Source organism: Herpailurus yagouaroundi, unplaced genomic scaffold (genome assembly GCF_014898765.1).
Source record: "Herpailurus yagouaroundi ecotype Mexico unplaced genomic scaffold, PumYag 182, whole genome shotgun sequence".
NCBI lineage: Eukaryota > Metazoa > Chordata > Mammalia > Carnivora > Felidae > Herpailurus > Herpailurus yagouaroundi.
This window is the reverse complement of record NW_024412413.1, coordinates 52,086,830-52,097,258: the sequence shown is the minus strand read 5'-3', so window position 1 is coordinate 52,097,258 and position 10,429 is coordinate 52,086,830.

The following is a 10,429-nucleotide window of genomic DNA, read 5'->3' as shown; positions in this document are numbered from 1 at the left end:
ATTTCCTATCATCGGCTTGTCCCCCTTGTCTTCCAAATGGTATACAACACAAAAGTGGGTTTTTTCCTTTTCTTAGGTTATTTTGCTAGATCATTTAAATATGTCCCCTGGCATAACTGATTAGAGAAATAAGAGTTAAATAGAATTCAGAAGACCTGGGTAGTTGCTGTCTACTAGCTCTGTGATCTTGGAGATGGAATGAAACTCTGTACCTCAATTTCATCCCCTATGTAAAGTGAGAAGGATAATAATAGTATCTGCTATTCAATAGGGTTATTTCAAAGTTCAGGGAGATCATGGAGGTGCCAAAGAAGTATTGATATAAAACAAGAAAAATGGCTAGAGACCTTAAATCAAGTTAGTCAGACAGGCTTCTCTTATCTAGCTACTTTTTTCCTTTAAAATATAGCTCCTTAACAAAATAACAAATAAAAAAATACAGTTCCTTAGTATAGAGAACTGGTGTGAAGTTAACATACCTGGGTTCTAACCCTAATTTCTTCACTAACTCTTCGGGGTATCTCAGACAAATAATACAATCTTATAGGCTGTATTTTCCTAACTTAAAAAACAATTAGATTTGTCTAAAATTTTCTAAAATCTCTCTCAGCTTTTTGAATTTTTCAAAACCTGTCGTGCTGGCCCACACTCAAGAATAACACGTCTTTTTTTTTTTTTTTTCTAAATATAATTTATTGTCAAGTTAGCTTACATACAGTGAATACAGTGTGCTCTTGGTTTAGGCTCTAGATTCCCGTGATGCATCGCTTCACGGCTCACACCCTGGGCTCACACCCAGGGCTCATCCCAACAAGTACCCTCCTCAATGCCCATCGCTCACTTTCCCCTCTCCCCTGCCCCCGCCATCAACCCTCAGTGTGTTCTTTGTATTTAAGAGTCTCTTATGGGTTTACCTCCCTCTCTGTTTGAAACTATTTTTTCCCCTACCCATCCCCCATGGTCTTCCGGTAAGTTTCTCAAATTCCACATATGAGAAGAATAACATAAGTCTTATTTGTACGTTTGTCTTCATCAAGGTACATGTCTGTTGGTTTCTATAATAATTAAGATACACATGCTGCATTTCAAATAGCAGCAGAGGCGTAGTGCCTGAAAGAGCTAAAGCTGTTTTAAGAAGCCCTAAAACACCAAGCCGAAACAAACAGGGTTTTAGTTCAAGTAATTAAAGAACCACTTAAGATGGGGCGCCCAGGTGGCTCAGTCGGTTGAGCGTCCAACTTCGGCTCAGGTCATGATCTCACAGTTTGTGAGTTCAAGCCCCACATTGGGCTCTGTGCTGACAGCTCGGAGCCTGGAACCTGCTTCCGATTCTGTGTCTCCCTCTCTCTCTGCCCCATCCCCACTCATGCTCTGTCTCTCTCTGTCTTAAAAATAAGTAAAACATTAAAAATTAAAAAAAAATAATAAAAAATAAAGAACCACTTAAGCAAAACGAGAAAGAAATTTTTACTCACTGAATGTGAGTTTTGTAACTCAGACCCCACCCAAAACCCATGGGTGCTGAGGACTTTAATAACAATAATGCATCTTGTTTCAATAAAAAGTTAATCTTTTTATATGATGTTTAAAAGATGCAGACATTAGCAATCAGTTATTTAGAAAAAATTGCACCACTTCTATGCAAAAATATCAAAATGCTAAGAGAACATAAGTAAATGTGAGCAGAGAAGAGAATGACAAGTTGAGACATTACTTCTAATTCTTTTTATGAAGCTTATGCTATTGAAAACATGATTAAACACTTAAGATAATCAAAATGAAGTTAATATTGAAGCGCCTGGATGACTCAGTCAGCTAAGCATCTGACTTCGGCTCAGGTCATGATCTTGCAGTTCGTGAGTTCGAGCCCCACATTGGGCTCTCTGCTGACAGTGTAGAGCTCGCTTCTGATCCTCTGTGTGTGCCGCCCCCCCCCCCCCCGCCCCGTCACTGCCCCTCCTTCCTCTCAAAAAGAATAAATAAGCATTTAAATAAAATAAAATAAATATTATATTATATTAGTCATTGTCCCACTACTGTAATGCAACTTTAAAAAATTGTTATTTTTTAATTTACGGACATATTTGAATTCCTTAACTTTTGGGCAGTAATCAGTCTTAGGCCTTCAGGGGTAGGGTCCTTCTCCGCAGGGAGAATATGTGGTCAGAATCTTCTGAAATTTGGCTTAGCAGCTTCCAAGATACCACACTTTCTGTTTTCCTTTTTCTCACCACTGGCTTATTTTGGGTCATCTTTGCAGGTTCCTAGTTATCCTCTCTTTCCCTAAATGTTTGAGTACTTCAGGACTGAATTCTCATATTTTTTTCTCTTTTCCATCCTGCTAATTTCCATGACTTTATATTTCATCTATCTGCTGCTGACATTCCCATTGATAACTTTAGCTCAGAGCTTCCCCCTTGAACTCCAGACTTGTGTGTACTCCTTTACTTGGAAGTCCCCAACATAACATATCCAAATGGATCTCTTGACTGCTTCCCCAAAACTCCCTGTCTTCCCAGCCTGCTACCTCTCAGTCAATAGCAACTTCTTCTCGATATGCAACCTCCAAACTTTGGAGTCATTCTTGATGTCTTCCTCTCATATCCAACGTCCAATCTGTAAGAAAACTTTGCTTGGCTCTACCTTTTCAATATATTCAGAACCCAAATGCTTCTCACTTCTTCCCACTACCACTCAGTTCTGATCCATAATCTTTTCCCCCTGGACTTGGTAATAGCCTCCTAATTTGTCTCTTTCCTTCCCCCCTTCCCTTCCTAAAGTCCATTTAATACAAGTGATCTTAAAAGTAAATTAGATCGTGTTGCTCCTTTCCTCAAAACCCTACAGTGGCCTCTCATCTCACTCAGAGTGAAATCCAAAATCCTTACGATGGCCTAAAAGCCTCACAAGATCTGAACTCCTCATCTGCCACTGATCTGATGTCCTGTCCCATGGCTCATATCCCGTCCACCCTACCTACACCAGCTTCTCTGGCTTCCTTTCTATTCCGAGCACGATCGTACCTTGCACATTCCCGCTCCAGGTTTTTGCCTTTGTCATTCCTCTCAGATGCCTGCTTGAATGGCACTTTCTGAGCAGAGTCTTCTTAACCACCCATATAAAATAGCATCACCCACCTGTCACCTTTACTCTCTATCCCAATTTTAGCTTGCTTTGTTTTTCTTCTTAGCGTCTATCACTAACTGACATATCACATGATATTTGTCTAGTGTCTATTTCCTTAAGACGAAATGTAAGGTCTATGATGTGATTTTTGTTAATTGTAGTATCCCCATCACCTAGAACAATGTTTGGCCCACAATAAGCACTCAATAATATTTGTTGAACAAGTGAATAAACAAATCCTGTAGTTTTAATCAGAGACTGACAAAATATACATGAGCAGGTAAAAAGTAAAGGTGCCATTCATTGATTTGATACAGTGAAAATGATTGAACTAGCTACATGCGTCCAAATCTCACAAATAAAATGTTGGGCAAGAATGTAAATTGCAGGAGAATTGTAAATTGTGTAAGAATATATATGTGTATATATGTGTATATGTATATACACATCTACATACATACATGTATATAAATGACATAAAATGCTTACATAAACATGTTTTACATATATTGTGTGATATGTGTGTGTGTGTGTGTGTGTGTGTGTGTGTGTGTGTTTATGTATATATACACACACACACAGAAAGAGAGAGAGAAAGACAGGAAGAGATGATGCCTCGGAATGACAAATACCAAATTCAGAGGATAAAATGGCAGATATCCAAAGGGTAGTATGGGCACAGATGTTCATGATATTACTCTAACTTTTTGTATGCTAAAATTAAAAAATGAGTTATGTAGACTTCACTGAAAAATTCTCAGAGTCTCAAAAAAGAGAAACTCTTTACATCTTATGGATGATACAACTGAATAAAATTCCTGCTACACAACCCCATTATCCTGCAAAAACCTTCTGTGCTACCAAGCATCAGATTTTCACCTTTTTTAAAAACAGACAAACACTTTTTATTTTGGAGTATTTCAAGCATGTAGAAAATGTAGAGAGATTAGTATATTAAATCCCCATGTACTGGGATTTCTTCTTTTTGTCAAAATGGAGTAACAGGGATTAGATTTACCCTCTAGCATGAAACAACTGAAAATAAACTGAAACAACCCATTGGACACCAGACAATGAAGGGCAGTGAGCACTAAGAAAAGGGAGCCAAATGAGGTGAGCCTAAGATGGTCCCAGCTTTGTCTGGAGAGAAGTTTCAGGCTGTGCAGCCGTGATGGAACTCAGTGACATTGCTGATCATTGTGGACCTGTGCTGCAGAGACCAAAGGACCAATGAAAGAACACACACCATTCAGAAATGCTCCTCTTGTGTGGGTGGGCAGAAAATGTTCTCTCTTGGAGGCAACATCAGAGGTCAGGAGCAAGTCTCAGCCATGAGTGATGGAAGAGGAAGCTTTCTATACTGTCAACAAAAACTAACAGTAGCACTCTCCCCCTGTTCTCCCCTCTGTCTGTGCTTAAGGTTCTGGGAAGAATAGATAAGAAACATCAAAGGCTAGGTCAACCCAAGTTTGAACAAACCTGATGATTCTCTATTCCTGTTTCATACAAAGTTCTCTTATAACAAATAAAGCCACATTTAAGGAAAGGGTTGTTTTGAAAAGAGTGGGTAATCATAAGCTGATGTGGTCAGATCCCTTTGTTCTCTATGTTCAGATTCATTGCTCCTATGATGTGGGGCAGGAAAACATCAGTATTAAAATGCCTTTTGCTGCTTAAGGAAACCAAATCTCTAGAACAGCCTGGGCCACGAGCCACTTTGCAGGTATATTCCTTAAACTTCCTGTGGTTCCCCTTCTATTTCTAAATAATCCTACAGGAGTCCTATCCTTAATGTACTTCTTTGTGCGTTACCTTGAAATCTTCCTAATGCTCTTTTGTGACATGTGGCGTTACTTTATTATTCATTCAATGCATTCAACAATAATGGGTGCAAATTTCAATCAGAAACAGACCTTTATCTCAAAGCACATAGAGGGAGAAATAAAGCAACTGTATAAATAAGCTTGATAAAGGGACACCTGGTTGGCTCAGTTGGTTGAGCCTCCAACTCTTGATTTCCATTCAGGTCATGATCTCATGGTTTGTGAGTCCAAGCCCTGAGCTGACAGTGCAGAGACCACTTAGGACTCTCTCTCTCCCTCTCTCTCTGTCCCTCCCCCACTCACATTCCCTCTCTTTCTCTCAAAATAAATAAATAGGCTTTAAAAAATAAATAAGTATAATAAAAAGTATAGTAATATATACCATAAGAAAGTGCTTTTAGAAAGTTTTGGATTTGTAAGAGATCTTAATGGTCTAGTATTCTTAGTTCCTCATTTTAAAGATGAAGAAACTAAAAGAAAAAAGGTTAAATGACTCATTCTTTGGGATAGAATCTGCTCATGTGAGGCATCATCATGGACTAGAAAGAACAGTGAGCTTAGTCCAGACAACCTAGGGTTGATTTGGGGTTTCAGTCCTTAGTAGCTCTCATAAAGGACAAATGATCAAATTTACTCGAGCCTTAGTTTTCTCATCTACAGAACTGGGATAATAATACTTGCCTATTAGAGTTGATGTAAAGACAGTGAGATGATGAAATGATTTTGTGGACTGGAGGCAATATAAAAATGTAAACTATTACTACAATTAATGAATTGCAGAACTAGGAAAAAAACCTCAAATCTCCAAACTTTGAGACTCTTGTCCATCATGCATTAATGTGAAATGCTCTCCATGACTTCCAGTATAGGACTTAGCAGTTCACTTTCTTACATAAAATAGAATCTAATTATCAATCATACATACATATTGTTGACTCAGATCGTGTGATCATTTTTCATCCGTTTGAGTTATACGCAGAAAAATAAAATAGATGCTCTTGCTAGAAAATTTCTTGGCTAATTCTCACAGTAACATAGGATAAGAACATTGTCCAACATTTCTCAATGCCATGTTGTATTTTCAGCCTGTTTATTCTGGCATCTTCCTTAGAAGCAGTGTTAGTGTTGAATAAAAGTTGAGCAATTAAAAAGAAAAAATAAACATCAGGAACTTTGTAGATCAAAACTTGTGAACACATCCTTGGGGCACTTTAAGAGAAGTTAAGTGATAACATCATTATAATATTGTGTTACTTCTTTGATCTGCTGGAAAGCTAAGTGATATAATCAGTTTTTTATTTCTGAGTTTTCTTTCCAGTTGCTGCATGTGGCAACAAAGCTAAGACGTAGGTTAATTATAAAAGCTTTTGTCCTTTTCCTCACCCTATTATAGACTTCTTCCTTGTTAAAGTGCATAAGAATAGAGGGAACTAAGTTTATTTTTATGTATTATATTGCTGTATGATTACATATATACATACACATATATTACTGTATGATTTAAAAGGCGAAAGATTTATGCGATCTGAAGAGAAACCAGAGTATTTTTTTTTCAACGTTTATTTATTTTTGGGACAGAGAGAGACAGAGCATGAACGGGGGAGGGGCAGAGAGAGAGGGAGACACAGAATCGGAAACAGGATCCAGGCTCTGAGCCATCAGTCCAGAGCCTGACGCGGGGCTCGAACTCACGGACCGCGAGATCATGACCTGGCTGAAGTCGGACGCTTAACCGACTGCGCCACCCAGGCGCCCCGAAACCAGAGTATTTTTACTGTATGATTTAAGACAGGTATTCAAGAGATGGTATGTTGTAGTGGAAAGAACATGGGCTTTGGACTCTGAAATTATGGGTCTCAGTTTTCCATCTGACTCTTTGAGGCTGGAATCAAGTAACTTTTCTAACCATGGTTTCTTTATCTGTAAAAGATGAAAACTAATGAAACTTATCCCTTGGATTGTCAGAGGAATTGTATGGTATTCCCCAAATAATTCTACTCATATGAAATATTCAGAATAGTTAAATCCATAGAGACAGAAAGCGGATTAGTGGTTGCCAGGAACTGAAAAGAGGGAGAAATAGGAAATGCTTGCTTAAAGGTTTTCTTTGGGAGTGACAAAAAAAAATTGTAGACATTTGCACAACATTGTAAATATACTAAGTGCTACTAATTATGTACTTTTTTTTTTCGTAAAGATTTTATTTTTGAGTAATCTCTACACCTAACATGGGGCTAGATCTTACAACCCTGAGATCAAGAGTCGCATGTTCTACTGACTGAGTCAGTCAGGTTTATTTATTTTTGAGAGAGAGAGAGAGAGTGAGAGAGAGAGAGAGAAACACAGAATCTGAGGCAGTTTCCAGGCTCTGAGCTGTCAGCACAGAGCCCAATGCGGGGCTCGAACCCACAAACCTCTAGATCATGACCTAAGCTGAAGTCAGATGCTTAACTGACTGAGCCACCCAGGCGCCCCTTAAATGCTTAATTTTGTTTATGTGAATTTCACCTCAATAAAAGATAAAACAAAACCAAAGCACAAATAAATGAGTTGTCTGGAAAAGTGAAAGTATTCCTTCCTTCCTTTTTTTTTTTCTTTTTAGAGAGAGAGAGTGTGTGTGAGTGGTGAGGAGGGGACGAGGGGCAGAGAGAGAGAGAGAGAGAGAGAGAGATCTCAGAATCTCTCTCAGAGTCTGATCTCTGCAGAGCTCGATCCCACGACCCTGGTATCATGACCTGGGCCAAATTCAAGAGTCGATGCTCAACAAGCTGAGCCGCCTATGTGCACCTAGTGTAACTATTTCTAATACTAAGACCAGAAAGGACATTCTTTAAGGAAACAAACCCTCAGCAATATCTTTATCTGATTGTAATGTCTGATTCGTATTCTTTAGAAGGTCCTTTAATATAAGCTGATGTCACGACTATGAAAGGAAACATGGTAGAAGGTATTTTACTGGAAACCAGGCAGGGTGTATTATTAGGCTCCAGGGACACTGGGTCTCTGATGAGCAGGCTTAAGATAGAGATAAAATTTAAAACATCTAGAAGAAGAAATGGATGGTGTATCCTTCTGCAATCTATCATAAATATTTCCCTTAGTCAAATTTTGGGAAACTATAGAGCAGGAGTTAGTTTGAGACTGCATTCTCTGTAAAGTATATGGGTGCAGTTTGTCAATTTAGTTTTGTGCTTTAAAAGTTAGCCCATCTGGAAAGTAAGATCTTCTGGTAGATAAGGAGAATGTTCAAAGTGAGAAGTGACAGTGCCTGAGGTAGTAAAGTTTCTCCTGGGAAAGTTTGAGTCTGCTCAAACACCCAAACAAAGGGTAATCATGACCCCAAATATTTTATGCAAAAAATCATGCTCTCAGTATCTTCAGGAAGGAAAGATTTCTTGTAGGCTACATGAAACCGTGCATATGTAAAGTTTATATGAATTGTAGTTCTCATTGTTTTGACTATCTGGCTATAATGCCCAACATGTAAACAAGATACTCCACATACAGTATTTATTCATCATTTTCAACCAATACTCATTGAATGTTAATTATGTGCCAAGGAGGGCAGACAATATTATGAACATTTTAGAAAATAATAAATGGAGTTTCTGAGAGCCTAAGATGTGCCCTAAATCACATAACTTAGACTTGAAACGTTTGGTTCCTAGTTCATTCCAAACCTTGCTGACATGGGTTTGACAGGGGCTGACATGACCAAGGACCATGGTTGCCAAAGCCTTTCCTCTTTATTAACTATTAATGTGATTATTAAATGCGTTGGGCAAAGTTTCACCATTTCTATTTGTCTGTGCAGTGGCATTTTCTTTAATTACTGTTGCACGGTGTTCTTAGGAGCCACACTAGCAAACACACACAATGCTTGACTTTACATTATTGGTTAACATTTATTGAGTGTACATTGTAAGGTGTGGTGCTATGCATTATACAGACATATTCTCATTTAATCCTTAAAAGAGTCTTCGGAGACATATTTATCATCCCTCTTTTGTTTATACAGAAACTAAGGCTCAGAAAAATTAAACAACTTGCCCAAAGTCACAGGTAGAAATATAAATATTCTGACAATCCTCATAGGAAGATATATAAAGGTGCATGAAAATCAGAAGCCAAACCAACAGACTTTTATGATTCCAGTAGAGTATGGAACAAATGTTGAACTAAGAATAAGAGACAGAGCTGGGTTCATATTCAGTTTTGTTTAACTCCAAAGCTCCCAGCTTAACTGCTATGCTATACTGACACATTAGTCTGTAAATTTGTAATCATTTGACTTTTCACCCAATTATGGTAACAAATTCTGGGTCATTACCATCATAGTGGATAAAATTTACTGTGACTAATGCTCTTATAAGTGCTTAACAGTCATAGATTCAGAAACATTTGTAAATTTTAAAGTTCTCTAATAAAAAACAAGGAAGTGCCCCTTCATATAAAATTTTTTTTTTTTTTTTTTTTTTTTTTTTTTTTAAAGAAGATGGCAAGCTTTGGTAAGAGAAGTCAAAACTTCAGGTCACCGAGTGTGATTCTGCTGTGGGATTTGAAACGTTGAAAAGCTAGTATCTACGCTTGTGACTAACACATCTTTCTGTTCAGATGTGTGTAACAGGGTAAAATAACCCATTTGACAAAAAAATTACTACAGTTTGCCAGATATTGTGTCGGGTGCTGCTGGGTAGCTGCCAGGGGTTGAGGAAAAGGGAAGTGATCTTTATCAAACTGGGCAAACTTCACCTGTCTGGGATTCATTATCTACTGGTTAAATGAGGAGGTTGTGTACCTAGGTCTTCTTGTTTCCGGTTTTTGGGGGGTTTGTGTTCCGGTTTCTTCTCCCCATTTGCCACTATTTCCATGTTAAAATATCCATCTCATACTATCCTAGTTTTGCAATTCATTAATTAGTTCCACAAATGTTTATTGAGCTTCTAGTATCAAGCACGATAGGAATGAAGTTTCTAATAACAGAAGCAATAATGGAGCTTACTGTTCAAAGGACTAAGATAATAAATAAATAATATCATTTACAAAACAAATACATAAAAATAATCATTAACAATTAATAATTACAGGTTGGAAAGATACTAAGAGGGAAAAAAGATGGCGTGTTGTCCTTTTGATAAGTCACAAAATGAAGCAAATGATAGATTCTTTCAAATACAAAAATGACCACCTATCGAGGTTACCAGATTTTAAAGGGGGGGGGGGGAAGACACTTTACAACCAACTAAAGAATTAACAATAATAATAAAAAGAATGGATAGCCATTATTCTTGCAGAAAGTTGTATTGGGACGGGTTTACTCTGTATCTTTTCTTTGTAATAGAAGAGAGGCTTCTCAAAAAGAGCAGCGAAAGAACTCATTTTTTTTTTTTTTCTTTTCTTTTTAAGTCAAGCGGAAAGACAAAGTGAAAAGAAACCAGAGTCAGGGAAACTGCCAACCCAGTCTGGCCATAAGGATTTCC